This window comes from Harmonia axyridis, chromosome 3 (genome assembly GCF_914767665.1).
Source record: "Harmonia axyridis chromosome 3, icHarAxyr1.1, whole genome shotgun sequence".
Classification (NCBI taxonomy): Eukaryota; Metazoa; Arthropoda; class Insecta; order Coleoptera; family Coccinellidae; genus Harmonia; species Harmonia axyridis.
In genome coordinates this window covers 10,712,251-10,730,503 of record NC_059503.1, presented here as the reverse complement: position 1 = coordinate 10,730,503, position 18,253 = coordinate 10,712,251, and the positions used below count along the sequence as shown (strand labels likewise).

Genomic DNA, 18,253 nt, shown 5'->3' with positions numbered 1-18,253 from the left:
AAAAAGCAGTTTGAGAAATTTAGCACCGAAATTAGGAACGTGCTTGCAAAAACACCTATTTGTCCGTCCTTTTTGTGCGTCTATATAAAAAAGTTTGAGGATTAGGTCAACGGAATGTGATATCCCGAAAAAGGGCTCAAAAACAGTGGCGTAGCAAAAAATTTTACAAAATACAAGAGGAATTAAACAATCAATAATGGATAACACGAACCGAAAGCCAAAGACGCCCAAAAAAGTTAAATCATAATGAAACTATGATATCTGAATTCATATGAAATGTAGAGGTTTTCAAAGAGAAAATTGAAGTCAAATTCATTTAACCTGAAAGTGAAAAACTTATTCAAAAAAAATCACAAGCCATTTTTTATATTTTTTAGAATACGACAGTCGCTAAACGGAAAAGTTACGAGTCTTTATTTGATAACACAAATTGAAGGCCTGAAATCTCAATGAACTATACAAGTCAGAACTTAATGAAACTTAGGAAAAAAACTTCCACAGTGAACACAGAAATTCGGCAATGTTTTTCCCTTTTCTGGGAGTCCATATCCTAATTGGAGAATTGAAGATGAATATCATTTTTTTCACATCAGAGGAGCCGCCTGAAAAATTCCACATCGTTCTGGGACCTAGATCAAAGAAACCGATCATCTGGTTACGTTAACGTTTAAGCCAACATGCTCGATGAATTAAAGCTTAAAGGGAATGACATGCCGACTGGGATATTTATGATGCAATAACTTAATACGGCTTTTTATATATTGATGGATATCATGAACAGAAAAGATCGCTAATTGCGAGAATTTTCATTCCATTTTGGTGCTTTAATAGTTATTAATAAATACAAGTGCAAAAGGCGTTGATATTCTTCCACGAGTTCAATTCAAAACTCTGCCACGAAGTGGAGGCCTTTTGAATAAACGAATGTTAAAATAAGTATTATACATTATATCCAATTCATTGAATTATTATTAAAACTAATAGAAAATTACCATGAATACCGTTTAGTGATTTTTGCATTGAAAAATGTTGTTTGCAGAACTGTTTTATGTATCGCGAATTTGACAGATAAAAGATAGATCCGTGACAGTCGAGTTCCGAGTACCAACATATAATAATGAAAAATAACCATGAAATTTGTGTGAAACTGAGATATTCCCGCACGATTTTGTTCCACAAAGTATTTCAGAATAATCGGATTTGCCACAGAATTTGGGAAATAACTGTTATATTGTAATTCACAGCAACAGTTTCTTTTTAGCACCTAGCATTTGGAAAAGCTTCCGAAAAGTTCATATCCCAACCGAGAGATTGTTGAAATATGTCATGAGATATTTCGTATGGACGTTCAACGTCAATAGCAGAAGAAATTCAATATACCAAGAATCCTTTGGTAAACATAGGAACGTGACTTTCTTTCGGTGAAGTTTGGTTCAAAGTTAGAGTTGGATAAAGGAAATATTTCTTTGAAATTGATTCTTGAGCTGCGGTAAACCGGGGCGGTTTTTATTGATATTGGATCCAGAAAAAAAAAATTTCTTTTTTAATTTGAGTTGGCCTTGATAAATGATGTATCAATAAAAATTTGGATAATCTTGCATAAAAACTTATTTATCCAGCTGTTGTAAATTTGACATCAACGAAAATCGAGCAGGTCATTACCCTCAAGTGTTTCCTTAAATAGCGAAAATTATTCTAATGAGAAAGTTTCATAACAACGTACTCCAGTCAGGTTACATTCCTTCTGAAACGTTCAAGATGTACACGACACCACTGTTATTAAATTCACCTCATAGCTAACAATATGAGACAACCTCTCCGTCAGAAATACTGCTGTCTATTATAACTTGTAATATACTTCGTACGAATTCTGTTATATGGTTATGATATTCAGTTGCAGATAGTAATAATGAGGAATTTTCACTCAAGCGATCAGAGAGCTAATCGAAATAGTTCGCTATTGTTGGAGCCATATAATCAGTAACAATTATCACATTCCGATACAAGCTTGGCATTCAGATTAGTGTTTCATATAATTCATCTTCCTCTAGATTAAATCTCAGAATGGATTTGGTACATGATTAATTTTCGTTTATCGTCGTCCTTTTCGCAGTAACAGCCACATGAATTGGGTATTAAAACAGAAATAATCAAAAACAGAACGTGCTCACCTATAAAAGACGAAAATGTCTGAACCAATTTTGTCAAGAGTGTATAAAACTCTGGATATGAAGTTGCAACTGAAAATATAACGACATCTCGAGTGTTATGCCCTTATTTCAAATACAAGGACAACAATAGATACAACTTCAGGAGAATCTTCTTCAGACATATATGAGTTTGCTGCTCCAAACTTTTGGCTGATATCGTACTGAGACATGGTAGCATTGTTTGATAATGTCTGCGTTAAGGACAGCGATATTTCAAGGTCAGGAAATAAGTTTTCTGACTGAAATACTGTTTCGTTATTAAACTCAGCATTGTGGTTCAGCGCACAATGCTGTGCTTGAGATATTAAAAGACTAATAAAAACAAAATACAACTTGCAGTAACATTCTATGATGTTCCATTTTACTTCCCAGTCAAGGAAGCTTTGCCATCACTTCTGGGAAAAAGAGATGTTTGGTCTCCAACTTCGGAATTTTTATTACTAAGCTTCTTGAAGGACTTAGAGCATTCTACATTGCAAATTTATTGCCTGATTTCTCACATTTAATCGAGAAAGCCGGTGAATGAAGAAATTTGATAAAATTGTTGTCATCCGCGTTCGTATGGCTGCAATCAAAGCATCGAGCTCCGATATCATCAATTCTAAGATGGTATTTGCGTGCAGAAGGAAACTCAATGAAATAGGCAAGAAAACAAGGTCCGCTTAGTCTGGGTTGCAGAAAATGAAGAGGCCAACACACTTGCCAGAAGAGGGGCCTGAACTCTTTTCATTGTCCCAGAACCTTTCTGTGATATAGGTAAATGTAGAAAGATTTTCAAGCGAAAAAAAAATAGAAAAACTCTGGGGGAATGTTCCTGGGTTGGATCATACCAAAAACATTCTTCGGAACTCTGAAGCTCCAAGATCTTAGCAAGATATGTTACACCTCTCTCCTAGATTCCAGCAGAAAACGATGAGTGCAGATTCTGCCGAGAGGAGGAAGAAACTCTGGATCACCTGGTGAATGCTTCACCATCGCTAGACAACAAAAGTGATCAGCTCTGATATGATATATTTTGACCATAAGGTCACGAATCTAAATCTATTCTGCATAATATTGAAGGTTTTGTGAGTCTTTTTCTGCTCAGAAGCAAGAGATAAATAATTTCAGCATCTCAGAACTTGAAATTCGTTTAGAAATTAGATCTTTCAATGCTCTTCATTTATTAGTTCAAACGAGTTTTTTACACCAAAACGGAGGCCAAATGAAAATGCTGTTTAGCTTCACTATTTTGATTACTCTTCGCTTCAAAACAACCAATTCGTTCGTTAATCAAATTCGAACTTTAACTAAACAAGCTAATCGATCTAACACCGATACTCCTTTGAAGAACGCGATTCCATTGTATAAATAAAATGAACCGAATTCATTCAAACTTTGATTGTGGTCTATAGAAGAGAAAGCCCATTGATAGATGATGCGAAATTAAATTGGCAATACATTATTCACTGAACGTTGTAGGTAGAAAGGAATCCGTTCGACAAACCTACAGAGTGGTGGGGTAACGCACAAAGCACTATCTTTCTTCTGTGTACCCTCGGTTGTCTGTTTCTAATAGACGTTAACGGACAGGAAGATAGCACTGGCAAACTACTAATTGGAGTGAGTTTGGAATAAACAGGGTAACGAGGGTGCATTATATTGGGAAAGGTTGATTTATGGTAAGTTCTCCTAGTTATCCATTGACATTTACTCGATATGATATGAGTTTCAGTGCACAATTCAAGTTTATCCCTTTGAGATGCGTAACAGTTACTTCATCTGTCAATGTCATGCGGTAACATTGCTCGTTTATCGTTTCAGTGATACTTTGAACCTCAATATCGAGAGAGGTAGAGGTGAAAAGCATTTATGTCAATGTCATTTCAGTTTGATCTTTGGAGTCTGTTGAAGTGTTTGAACTTCTCAGTTGCAGATATAGGTGCAAATTATGAAATCAAATTTTAGGTGTCATTCCAGTATTTTCTGGCAGTTCATGAATTATATTTTCTATTTGAGAAGAAAATTGTTTCAGAAAATATCGAAAAAGCCAATTAAAGTTACATGAGATATAGATAGAGGAGCAAATTTTCAATAGAAAATATATTTTTTAACTGGTCAGGCCCGTAACCTATTGACTAAAGTGTTATTTGAAAGTATATCAATTTTAAATGTAGAGAGTTGAAAAATTTAAACTGAACGATATCTTAAATTCAATATCAGAAATAATCACATTCCCTGGGGTGAAATTAAATCCTTACTGAGCCAAGAATTATCCAGGCTAATCTGGAACAAGCTAACCCTGACACTGCTGTCAATATTCGGCGTGAATATTTTCATTCAGCGAAAGAATGGATAAAAGAGCGGAAGCAAATTCTTCATTTTCTTCTGTAATATTTGCCTGTCATTTGCAGACTTTCAATTTATTAGTAGAATTTCTCGGTTGGCTATGAATGAATGAGAATAGAAGGAATGATTTTTGTATTTAGTCTGAAAATATCCGCGATTGCGGAATGTCTTTTTTTTGCAGGAATTCTCGATTTCTTAGAATCTATCCGTCAAATTTCGAGTTGAAATTATTATGTCAGTATTATTTGACCCTTGTTCATTCAGGCGTTGAAAGTATTATTAAAATAATATAATATAATATAGAATATCATATAATTGTTCATTAAAAGAGATATTGTTTTATTCTTGATTATTTTGGTCTCCTCTTGACGGAAATTCATTTTAATATGATTAAAAAGTAAAAGACTTTATTTCCGCTCATATTCATTGATTAAACAACAATTGTTGTCAAATTATATTTTGCCTTCTTCAGGTGAGTATGGTAATTGGTAATAATTACCATACTCACCTGAAGAAGTCAAAATGTGTGTTAATTCAAAAGACACTGGAAACAAATAACCAATATAGCTTTGTTCATAACTCTTTATCCCCTCCCAAAGCTTATGTCTGGGTACGTCACTGATGAGGTCACACTTTGGTATTCAGTCTAAAAATAACCGCAATTTCAGTCTGTCTTTTTTTTTCGGGTGCAAGTGTAAAGCTAACGAGCAAGCATTGCTAATTTACCATTCTCTGATATGGAGAACGGACGAAAAGCCTCTCAAATACTCGAACGAGCTCATATTGCTCTTCATTTTTCCACTTAACCTTTATTATTCCGTACGTTTCTGCCAGTTACCTAGCTCGTTCCATATCACTTCGAATAATTCATGGAATAATATGCTAAATATTTCACAGCTTCCATCGTCTCACATCGCACTAATATTATCATTTTTTCTTTTATCTCATGGTTTTTTTCACGTTCTGATGAAAGGATCTTTATCACCTGGCTTTGAATTGCAACAGTTTAGTTTCAGTAAATAGTTGAAGATGAATAAGTGTATTGTCGATGAAAAAGTGAATAAAGAAGCGAAAATGAAATTTGTTGATCTACTACTGTATTCAAATGATTCAATATGTATTGATGTTTTTTCATCGCTAATAATCCAAGCTTTACAGAGATCTTTCAGAGGAAATTTTATGAGTACTTATTGTATGCAGGTGTCCATTTCCACTTTAGGCACATCACTCAATATTCATAGATAAGATTGGAAAGAATTTGTGAGATACCATAAGCTAGGCACCCTACGAAAATCATGTCCTTCTTGTATCCCCTTGCATCTTAGCATTTTTTGAGGAGTCCTGCCAATTATTCAAAAAAATTGGAATTGAATAACTTCGTCCTGCAAAAAATAAGATGGGCAAAGGATCCACATAATTGATTTTGATCTCTAGTTCTTTAACATTGTTTCCAGCTTAATCGTTCGAGATCACTATCAGCACAAATCAAAAATTACAGAATTTTCTGCTGAAAGGCATGCTGTAGTTCCCATGAAACAAGCTCTTTAAGCAACTTTCTTGAAATGAATAGTGAAAAAACAAACCTTTGTAGCATTTTTTAGGAAAGTCACATAAAAGTAATTGCACCAAGTTCAAGACTCTAGGTCTTTCCTTTCGATTTCTATAAGTAGAGTTGGTAAGCAACAAGGCCATGATGGGCTCTTGCCAATATTAAGAATTGAATCATCCAATTCACTCTCCAGATCTTTACTGGCTTTTTGTAGTCCTCAAAAGAATGATCCAAAGAAAGAAATTTGTCTCTAATCAAGGAAGATTCTTTTTACATAAAAGGTATTGAAGACTTAAAGGAGCGCTGGAGTACTTATATGACTTTTGAAGTCGACTTTTTCGACGAATAAAGTCCTATTTTCAGAAAAGAAATGAAATTTATCGAGTGATATGTTATTCGTTCGCCAAATATAAGAAAGCTTTTCCCCCCTTATTTATAGCCCAATAATCAGATTGTTTTGTTTCGGCGATCAGGAAATGGAAGACTTTAATAACTTACCCGACAGCTGCCATATAGATCGAATGAATTATGAACCTGGAAAGACTAATAAATTCTGGCGAAGAAAGTGCTAGCACAATAGGATTTCCACTTGATTTGTCCAATATCAGGCCTAACAAAGATTTTCAGAGATTAACTGTCTGATAAGTGGTGAATCATGATGACTTAAGAGGGGAAGCTGAGATCAGAGCCATCCATCATGTCGTGATACGTCTGAGATAACCAGAAGGGTTGATACTGATGCCTTCACTTACACGAATCTGAATGTGGGTGAAGTTTGTTGTTATGTACTTAATCTAAGTGATATGTCCGCATTTATCTTATGATCAAGATTTCGGTTTAGTGTTAAGTACTTTGCGAAGTGTTTCTGACCCTTCAGTAAACATTGGAGTATGGGTAGGTTTTCAGGAAATTAGTTGTGTAAAGGGTGTTTTTTTAGAGCTATAGAACTTTAAATTGCAATAAAACAACGATGGACTATTCGATTGACATGAGTTTTATTTATCCGCAAGATAATCTTGTGGCATTACATTTTAAATATGGTTTCTGGCATATTACCGCCACGGCTGGCTCGGATGTAGTCCAATCTGGACGTCCAATTTTCGATGACTTTTTCCAACATTTGTGGCCGTATATCGGCAATAACACGACGAATGTTGTCTTCCAAATCGTCAAGGGTTTGTGGCTTATCCGCATAGACCAATGACTTTACACAGCCCTCACAGAAAATAGTCTAGCGGTGTTAAATCACAAGATCTTGGAGGCCAATTCACAGGTCCAAAACGTGAAATTAGGCGGTCACCAAACTTGTCTTTCAATGAATCGAATGTGACACGAGCTGTGTGACATGTTGCGCCGTCTTGTTGGAACCACAGCTCCTGGACATCATGATTGTTCAATTTAGAAATGAAAAAGTTAGTAATCATGGCTCTATACCGATCACCATTGACTTCAACGTTCTGAACATCATCGTTTTTGAAGAATTACGGACCAATGATTCCACCAGTCCATAAAACGCACCAAACAGTCAGTTTTTCTGGATGAAACGGTGTTTCGACATACACTCGAGGATTAGCTTCACTCCAAATGCGGCAGTTTTGTTTGTTGACATAGCCATTCAACCAGAAGTGCGTTTCATCGCTAAACAAAATAAAATGGACGTAGTGAACCACAGAACCATTATTTTCGAAATGAAATTGCACTATTTGCAAGCGTTGTTCAGGCGTGAGTCTATTCAGGATGAATTGCCAAACCAAACTGAGAATAAATCACTTAACAGCTGTTGAATCGGTCGTCATCTTGAACAGTAATGCCAACTTAAAGTTATATACCTCGAAAAAAAACATCCATTAAATTTATCGAAAAGTCAGACACCTACAGAAAATTTGGAATTTGGAACTACATAAATGTGCTCAATTATTTGTGTTGCCAAAAATTAATACCAGGGGAAAACTGTATCCAGTTCCGAATAAGTTATGATCATCTCGTTAAAAGACAATGAGACAGATGGTTGACTTATACGAGCCCCCCTAGTATTTCATAAAACTTGAAGAACTCCCAAGTTAACCTGACAATTGAAAACTCCAGAGGAGCAGAAGAATCCTAAAGAGTATCGGGAAGTTTATAGAAGGAATTAGAAAAGTTGGTGCGAGATATTCCATGCCTGTCTTAGGACTTTTGTTGTCATTTTGTAGAGTTATCTCACTGAATTATTTCTAATTTTTATTGGTCTAAATTAGTTTGGTTCATTCTTTTTTTGATCACTTCCGCAAAAAACCTGGAAGTATATAACGGGTGTTTTTTTTTCGAGGTATATAACTTTAAGTTGGCATTACTGTTCAAGATGGCGACCGATTTAACAGATGTCAAGTGATTTATTCTCAATTTGGTTTGGTAATTCATCTCGAATAGACTCACGCCTGAACAACGCTTGAAAATAGTGCAATTTTATTTCGAAAATAATGGTTCTGTGCGAAATACGTATCGCGCACTATGTCAATTTTATTTTGTCTAGCGATGAAGCGCACTTCTGGTTGAATGGCTATGTCAAAAACAAAACTGCCGCATTTGGAGTGAAGCTAATCCTCAAGTGTATGTCGAAACACCGTTACATCCAGGAAAACTGACTGTTTGGTGCACTTTATGGGCTGGTGGAATCATTGGTCCGTGCTTCTTAAAAAACGATGATGGCCAGAACGTTACAGTCAATGGTGATCGGTATAGAGCCATGATTACAATTTTTTTCATTCCTGAATTGAACAACCATGATGTCCAGGAGCTGTGGTTCCAACAAGACGGCGCAACATGTCACACAGCTCGTGCCACAATCGATTTATTGAAAGACACGTTTGTTGACCGCCTAATTTCACGTTTTGGACCTGTGAATTGGCCTCCAAAATCTTGGGATTTAACACCGCTAGACTACTTTCTGTGGGGCTATGTAAAGTCATTGGTCTATTCGGATAAGCCACAAACCCTTGACCATTTGAAAGACAACATTCGCCGTGTTATTGCCGATATACGGCCACAAATGTTGGAAAAAATCATCGAAAATTGGACGTCCAGATTGGACTACATCCGAGCCAGCCATGGCGGTCATATGCCAGAAATCATATTTAAAATGTAATGCCACAAGATTATCTTGCGGATGAATAAAATTCATGTCAATCGAATAATCCATCGTTGTTTTATTGCAATTTAAAGTTCTATAGCTCTAAAAAAAACACCCTTTACATAGTGGAAGTTGAAAAATAGGACTTATTATAAATAAATCCAAGAAAAAATGATGAACACCACAACACCACCTTCACAATAAATTGTGGCCTCAGAAAATGGTATAGGAAGTGGTGAATCATTCTCCACCAATGCTGCAATTTACTATTCTGAATGCGGTAACCGATTTGCGAAGAAATTATGAAGTTTATAAATTTAACTCAGAGCCATCTGCTGCTACACTCAGAAAACAATTATTCGGCTTTATTTTGCTCAGAGGCAAAACCCAATTAAATGAAACTTCATTTAGGGATATTCTTTTTATTACCTAGTTTTTCATTCACAATGCAATATATTTACCGTGATTCAGTTTGCATACGGGTTAAAATAGACTAAACACCCATTGTTTTTCGAAAACCTACGAGTACTCGAATAGCCTTGGAAAAAAAATGAATACAAAATGAAAGCAATTAATGCATTTTTATGACCCCTATTGTTTCTTGTAGCACCATACACACATATTATTTTCTCTATAAAACTCAAATACCTAACGATGATGTCTATAATATACCATGCAATTGCGTTATGTTCTGTAACAAAGCCGGTAATGAAACGATGGCGGAGTAATAAGCACTGCAAAGGCTTTTGTTTCTATAGTAGCTTGTTAGCTATTGCACCTACACAACCCGTAATAGATAGATATTCACCATCTAGAAAATATGGTTATGTTTCAATTCGGAGTAATTCTGATGTTGGCAACATCGATATTTCAACAACAACAAAATGAACACTAAAGAGTTTTTCAATAGGAATGATACAATTGAAAAGAGTTAAAATGGCAACACTGGTTTATATTTTTTGATATTCCTTATAAAATTCGTGCACAATGCAATTTAATCACAAACTTCAAAATATTTATTATATTAAAATCTTTTTATCATTAATGATTTTCGAGGGTAATGCCACCCCGCTTGAGGAAATGATCGGACATTTATTTATATATATCTCATTATTACATGTGAGTCACCCTGTATATCTTGGAATGAATATATCATAAATTAAAAAAATCTAATACATATGATATCCTTCGTTTTAGAAAAATAGTATTAAATGAACCGAGAAAATCTCGAGTCGAAACTACCACCATAAAATGCAAAGTATGCAGTTCTCTTTACTTAATAAAGCCACCAACTGTATCAGGAAAATGATATTTGTCGGGAAATCTGCCTTGAATAAAGTTAATGAGAAATTCAATCAACTAAATTCCACAGTTTGTGGGCGTCAAATGGAAATTACCAATTTCCTCTATCATTTTCTTCGTGCAAGATCGTGGAATTATCATTTTCCGATGGAGAATATCCAATTAAGGGAGCAATCCCATTATTTCACGAGATTTAATCGAAATATTTCGCATTAATGAAGTCATTTCATTATTTTTTTGTATTAGAAAGTCAATTTCCGAGGATCTTTGTTAAGTCTGCTGAAAATTGAAATATTTTCCTCCTATACCCTTGATCAGAATAGTAAAAACATTTCAATTCATTTAATTGTTCAGAAACATGTTTCGTTTTGATATTTTCATTGACAATCATATTATAACTCGAAAAATAAATTCACAATAAATACCTAAACTGATCTGTTATTTAAGTTTTTGAATGATAAAATCCAGGGTGCGATGTTTTATTTGAGACCATTATGGAATAAGTTCAAAAAAATTCCGAAAGAAATTTGGAAAAAGTATTCAAGAAATTCACAAACAGAAATAAAACATAAAAAAACTCGTATAGTTTAACATTTCTCATTTTATTCAAAAAGTTGAAATTCAAAAACAAGACAATCATTGAAAATAATATTTTCCCGAATCGACAAAAGCTTCACTGGGTGTTAAAAATTGTAATTTGCATTTTGTAGGGAGTTGAAATTATACTATGAATAGGTGAATTTATACTTCTACAATGAAAAAAAATCTATAACTAAAGCGGACAAAGAGCGCAACCAAGGCAACACAGATGAGATTTCATCTCATTGTAATTCACGATGAAAAGAATTTTATCTTCATTTTATTGTTCATTCTATTTCAAACGTTGCACAGACGATGTCAGTTCCATTGTTACAAAGATTTTTCATCCTGAATTCCTTATTCAGAACGTTCGACTCCAACGGAGCAAAATCATCTGAATAATTGTGAATTGCGATTCATTATTCAGGATTCTCTTCATCAATAGCGGTCGAAAAATTTACTCGATTCCCAATAAACCGATTACTTGTTGAAATGAAAACACATTTTCAATATATAAGGTGGCCACACATTTTATAATGAACCTACGAAATGGAAAATGAAATTGATGATGACTAAAACTTGACTCTCTTCTAGCATAAATAAATACGATTTTTTTACGAAATTTTTCAAGTCTTCTGCAAATTTACGGATGACTCTATAGGTGGTCCGGAAGACACTGCAATGTCCTGATTTTTTTTCCTGTCAAATATCCTAGTGGGTGTAGCGTCATTTATCTTTTAATATCTTGATGCAGATAAAGTCTTGAATTTTGAAATGAATCTTTTGCAGCTTGGAAGAAAAAACTGTGTGCCGGGACTTCTTGAGTGACTGGTATGTATTTTTCTACTTTTTGGTAAAATAAAGACGCCATTTATTCATTCATTTTTTTCCATTTATTTCTATACAGAAAAAGTGGGAGCTCAGTTATAATTATTTACTATACAAGCTAAGTTGAGGACAAAAGTATCACTCTCAGTGAATGAATTCATTTTTGCTGTTAATTTAGGGTTTTCCCTCCATATTTGTCATTTGCAAACTTTGCCGGAAATTCTAAACTCCTGAGAAAGGTTCTACGAAGTTTTCGGTTTTAAGGTTTGATAATTATCAATACTGAATAATGCGAAAATTCTCATTTATTCTGTCATAGTTATGGAAAGTTTCCCCAAGAGTTTAAGTTGAGTTTGCTCCTTCTGAAATTCACTAAAATGAAAGCATTTTATTTGGCACAGTTCCCATAAGGTCATTATATCTCTTTCCTTCCCTAATTTTTCTTCAAAAAGTTTATTCCTTTTCGGAATAAATTCAAATCCTGTATATCATTAAGAATTATGACAACAAACGGAAACCGGAAACGGTTCGGGGCAACTTTAGATTTTAGAGATAATTGAAAAACTTCCTTCTGCTACTGAAAAAAATTAGGTTTGACGGGTCTGAAGGCGTTGAAATGAATATAGCTATGGATATGATCTGATGTTTCGAAATTTATGGGTATAATTCTCATCGAAAAAAAATTAGATTATCTAGATGATCTGAAAGATATGTTATTTTTGAATTCTCTTGATTAATAGTGGATCCAGAAAAATTTGTCTTGCCGAAAATCCTAATTTTTGTAATCATTACAAATTGACAATTGCTTCCTTCAGGCGGTCAAATTATTGACACTACAGTTCCGAGTTAACAGTTATGCCATAGGGGAGCAGCTCATAGTAGATAATTCCCTGCTAATCCCTTCAAACATAAAACGAAACTTTTCTGGTAGTTAATCCTAGCTTGGCCACCGTTTCCGCCGGCTCACTGCGTTTCGACCATGACCGTTTTCGCTTGACGTTGTCGTAAGTGATCCACTTTTTATCACCAGTCACCAACCGCTCCAAAAATGGGTCGATTTTGTATCCATGAAATATTTTGGCACTTTTGAACTTTCCAGCTAAAATATTTTGAATAATTTGATTAGATAACGAAAGTGCATAAAGACAAACTCGTGGAGAAAAATCTCAGCCGTTATGAGTTTCCAGTTCCATAATTGAATCTAATAGTGGAACCATTACATTCCCTAATGAACATGGAGAAAATGCATAACGTAGTAAATTACACCTGAAGATTCATGTACTCAAGGAATTAATTACAAAATGATCCTTTCCGTTGACTTCGATTCAACTTGTGCCCATAATCATTCGTGCAATTGGAGAACCGTTAGATTATGTTGTCACATTCAAGGACAAATATTGAATATTTGAACAACGAACTACTTCATGTTTGTAATTCTGATTCGCTGTTTGAGATTCATTTTCAATTAGTTTGAATTCAAGCTCGATGGTCTGTCGTCGTGGATTTCTGCTTCAATCAGCAATGGTTTATATACCGCGTGTCATATTTAAATTTGCAGAGCGACAAACATTATTTAGAGAATCGATCGGACTAGTTGATTCAGTCCAGTAGTCTATTAATTTTTTTTTCATGTACCTACAACAAAAATTCGATACACTCTGGGGATTTATGTTATAACTGGATCATGTTGATTGGTTCTGTTGGAATTCTGCATAAAACATAAAGCAGGAGAGGACTAAACGACTATTGATGCAATGCAGTATGAACATAGCAATTGGAAAAATAAAATGGATTTATTCATTTAATTCAGTAATAAACATTGAGAGGAATTTTCAACTTTTATGTATAACTCGATTGTATGAATCGTTTGAAGCTAATATTGAATCTTATTATCGTTATTTTAGTTTGAGAAAATTGAAGAAAAGCACTGGTCAGAAATTTTTGTGAAGTCATTCAGATGATAATAATGTTGATTCCATAAATAATTTCTAATACATATAATACCATTCAAAATTAAATAGTTGGGATTATGCCTCTAATCCTATATACCGGGTGACCCATTTTGAAAGATCCACTGAAATGTTTCATTGGAGAGAGCCTGGATTGAAAATATTTCAAATGAATGTTTCTTACTCTTCAGGGGCAAATATTTTTGAGATTTCCAAGAATATTAATATTCTGCAAAAAAAAGTATATTCTCTATTCAAAAAATCTACTTCACCTTGAAATTACCCTGAAATAAAACTCAAGATCAGATTGAATGATTTTCACATGGAAAAATCATTTCCAGCTTCGTTTCTAAAACATAAACTTGAGATATCAGCTAGAAACAAACATTTGTTCGAAAATAAAAATGTAATCATAACATCCTATTAGAATTGAATATGTAATGATGATATTTGTACCTACCTCTACCATTCAAAATCCGAAAAGGCTGGAGTTCATCTTTGAAATACAGAATTAGCTATGAATGAACGATTCACAGTTTTAATTGAGTAATTATTTTTGTCTGAAGTGGCGTAACAAAGTGATACAATAAATTCTCCCAACTCTCTCACACTAGCACTGTCAAAAGTTGATAGAATATCTTACAGTGACCTAGAAAGTCAGGTTGTAAAAAAATCACAGGTTTAAATTGTATTAAAAATAGATCAGTATCGAGGATTCATGTTGGAATAGAGCCTTTTGAAACCATTGGTTGGATATCCAACTCTAAATTCAAGGAAGTGATATCTCTGACTTAAAATTCATGGAACCAACTCTCAAAGAAAAGCTCTGAAAGCGTCGTATGGATTCGTTCTAGTTTTTTACTACCCAAAACGTAAACAGGAAATACTTCGATCAACTGCTACCAAATATTGAGTATCAGATACATAAACCACTGTATCTTTTCGACAGATAATAATAATTCCATATTTTTACGACTTCTTTTTCCACTCTGCTCCCTTTTGCATCTAATTGAATAAGATATGAGGTTCGCGAACAAGAATATTCGTCTCTATTATAATCCAGAGAAATTTCCCGTCCAATATTTGAGTTTATTCTTGAATCTTAAGAAAAATGTCTCATAAGATCTTAAATTAATTCATGAATGTTTCATCTTGACGTATAATAATAAAATATTCGAAATAATGCTTTCAACCCCTAACATAAAGTCTAAGATGTAGGTTCCTCAATTTTCACATAGAATATTTGCTTTCCGCCCTTAATGTTGACGTGAATTATTTCACGGCCAACTTTTCGAATAGATCTTACTTACTGATGTTACTATGAGCTCCACCTGTGCTCTACTTCCAGCAAAACTTTCTGGATTATAATTCAGAGAACATCAGCTGTCTATTTTGTCGCTTTTTATTTAACTAAACTACGTTTAGGCGAGGAAATCCGTTGTTTGGGTTGAATGTGAGCAGAATTGATTTTTATTAGAAAACTAGAGTTTTGTGATTTCATAAAAGCAATAGAAATAATTACTCATTTCTCCATATACTGAATGAGGCCATCTTGTTCTCCAGTTTCATGAATCGACGAAATCATTACTTAAATTTGATGTATAACTTGAAGCCTCCTCTGTTATATTATTCGAAAAAGAAAATATCAATTCAGAAATGAAAAAATATGGGCGAATTCAAACACTACACTAAACTAAACAGAGGGTTAAAATTGGAGCGGATACAACTAATTGCTTCTAATAAATGATCGTATGTGGTAACCTGTAACATGTACATCTATTACATAAATCTCCCTGTACTATATGTCCCCCCTAGAGGGATACAAAGATCAATAATTAAATCTCATCTGCCTGTTCTCATACAATTACATAATACGCTTACCTGCATTACACAAATTCCATCATAACCTTGAAAAATGGCGACCTACATTCCATGAACCAATTCCTGTTGGATTCGCGAAGATTGTTCCAGCAGGAATTCCTGCTGTATTATATCAAGTCCTGTTCACTTCTATGAAATTTAATAGACGAATTCTTTTTCACTAACCACAGGAATTAGGCGCAGCTTGCGCGAGCAAAAATATTTAATTCACTTCAATCTTTAATTTCTTTTTGTGAGTTGTTAGCAGAGATTTGGATATTGGTTTGCTTACTGAACAATATGAAACTGGAGTAAACAAAGGTAAATATCGTGGGTGAAGATGTGAAAATGTCTTATGAATTCGATGGAAAGTTTTCAGTTCCAAAAATTACATAAATACCCATCAAACTCCTAACCACACTCGACGCTGCTTGCCTTCAGTCTTACCAACGTGAACTGACAATTTCAATGTGTTATGGGCAACTTTGCTGGGCTGGTTGTTTTTGAAATCTCACAATATGATATTTGAAATAATTACATATGAGGTTATATTGCTCAAATGTTTACAATCAAAATAATTTTGAAATGTTTCAAAATAAATAATTTCAAGATGTTTCTGAAATCTAACAGCTGTCTGAATTATAATTTTTTGAGGGGCTGAAGCCTCCTGGCATTGTGTTTGCTCAGAAACCTCAGTTAAAAATGTTATTCTTTAAAGTGCGCTATTAATTTTTTGAACATGGGAAGCATGAAATAATTAAAACTATAATATCAATGATGTACCTAAAAATAGAGAATAGATGAGAACATACAGAAAATTCATATATGTATATTTTTGGAAATTATATGTACTCAGAATGGACGTACGTTCGTAACAACCAATGGACGTCAACAATTGTATGGACTTGAAATAGTCGTAAAATAACGTCCAATGGATGTCGTTTGCTGTATGGCACTCGTAACTGCATTTTGCCAATTATCTCATAACCTTGAAAAAGAGCGGCTCTAACAACGATATCTATTCCATGAATAGATAGTTCTTGCAGGAATTCCTGATGTATTTTTCAAAGGCTACTAGAAACTTTTTCACTAAGAAACAAAATAACGAGCGACTCTCGCAAGCAATATTCCAAAAAGAAGATTCTCCGTTCAATTTTCTGCAATATTCGATTTCTTCGTGTGAGGTGTCGGCAGAGAATTGGATATATGTTTGCTCGTTAAACAATATAAAGCTGGAGGGCAACAAAAGCAAATCTCGTAGAGGCGGAAGAGAAAATATCGTATGAATTCGACGCGAAGTTTTCAATTTCAAAAAGTACATGCTAACTTCCGGAAAACCATGATGAATATACTCCAATAAGGGTTTGATATTCTTGTGGTGAAGCAGTAAAACCTGAACGAGTAGGGAGTATATTGAGCTGTAAAAGATGTAATCATTATAAACCCTTTTTTTCGTATATACTCACGCAGAATTTGAGCATCATATGATATTTATGTTGTTAACAGTTCGTCTCAATTGTGTTTTTAGAATCACGAAATTAAAAAATACCAAACCAATTATTTAGTATGACTGCAAATAACATTTGCAAACATTTGGAAAAAAAAACGTCAAGGAATAGTTTTCAGCCTCTGGTCAATATAGTAGCATAATTCAATCATTTACATGAAAACAACATATGTTTGTAGGCCATTATGAAATCTATCAAGGCTATATTGATCTACCGATTACTTCATTGAAAACAATTTAATAGTCGATGATGAAACGTGATGGCTTTTACTGATGAATAAATTGAAAATGTCCAATTTCTATCGAATATATACTATTAAAACTCAATTTAAGTATTTTATTTCTAGGTGGAAAATAATTTTTCGGGGAAAATTATATTATTGCCGATTGAAAGAGCAGCTTCGATGATATATAGTATAATCTCTTTACCATATGAAAATCTATTCACAATTCGAATAGATATTTAGACCAGAAGGTTTTTTTTTCATTTTCTAAATATTCCTTAAAATTATAATCTAATTAGTCGAATATAAATCTGAAACTATACCTGAATCAACCTTCTTATACTAGGTTAATAGGCCTCTCTTAATCCTAAGCTCTAAATTACCAATTTACTTTCCGAATCATTTAATTTTTCAGTACCTACAGCATCAAAATAATGGCATCTACAAGCAAACGTAGATGTGTAAATCAGCCTGATGTTTTTTGTTAGGTATGTGGAGAGTACACTTCAAATAAAATTTTATTATTATTATTGAAGAGCAGAAGAACTATCTCCGACTTTGTGAATAGGGCTTTTTTTGCATACCTTATCATTCATTTGGTAGATAAGGATAAATTGTGCCTCTATTTTCGTATGTGAAGCATGTGTTGAACATTAGCGACAGTGGGCAGTTTCAAAGAGGAAGTGCTTTAAGTTTAGTGTACCAATGCGTTGCAGAGAACTGCGAAAAGATGGTACAGAAACATTTTCTGATAAAGAAAAAAAAATCAAATTAATGATGGCAGGGAATTTGAAGCAGACTTAACAAC

The 18,253-nt window shown here is 34.0% G+C and overlaps 1 protein-coding gene across 4 annotated transcripts in view; it reads left to right on the top strand.

Moving 5' to 3' along the window:
* The window catches only part of LOC123676812 (probable G-protein coupled receptor No18), a 174,346-nt gene that overhangs the window by 81,467 nt on the left and 74,626 nt on the right, over positions 1–18,253 (top strand). For 2 of the 4 annotated variants that reach the window (XM_045613039.1, XM_045613037.1), the window contains exon 3: positions 11,867–11,908. The exons of the other annotated variants lie outside the window; for them this stretch is intronic. The gene's annotated coding sequence lies outside the window, so the exon portion shown is untranslated. The remainder of the gene's footprint in view (positions 1–11,866; positions 11,909–18,253) is intronic. 4 annotated transcript variants of the gene reach the window in all.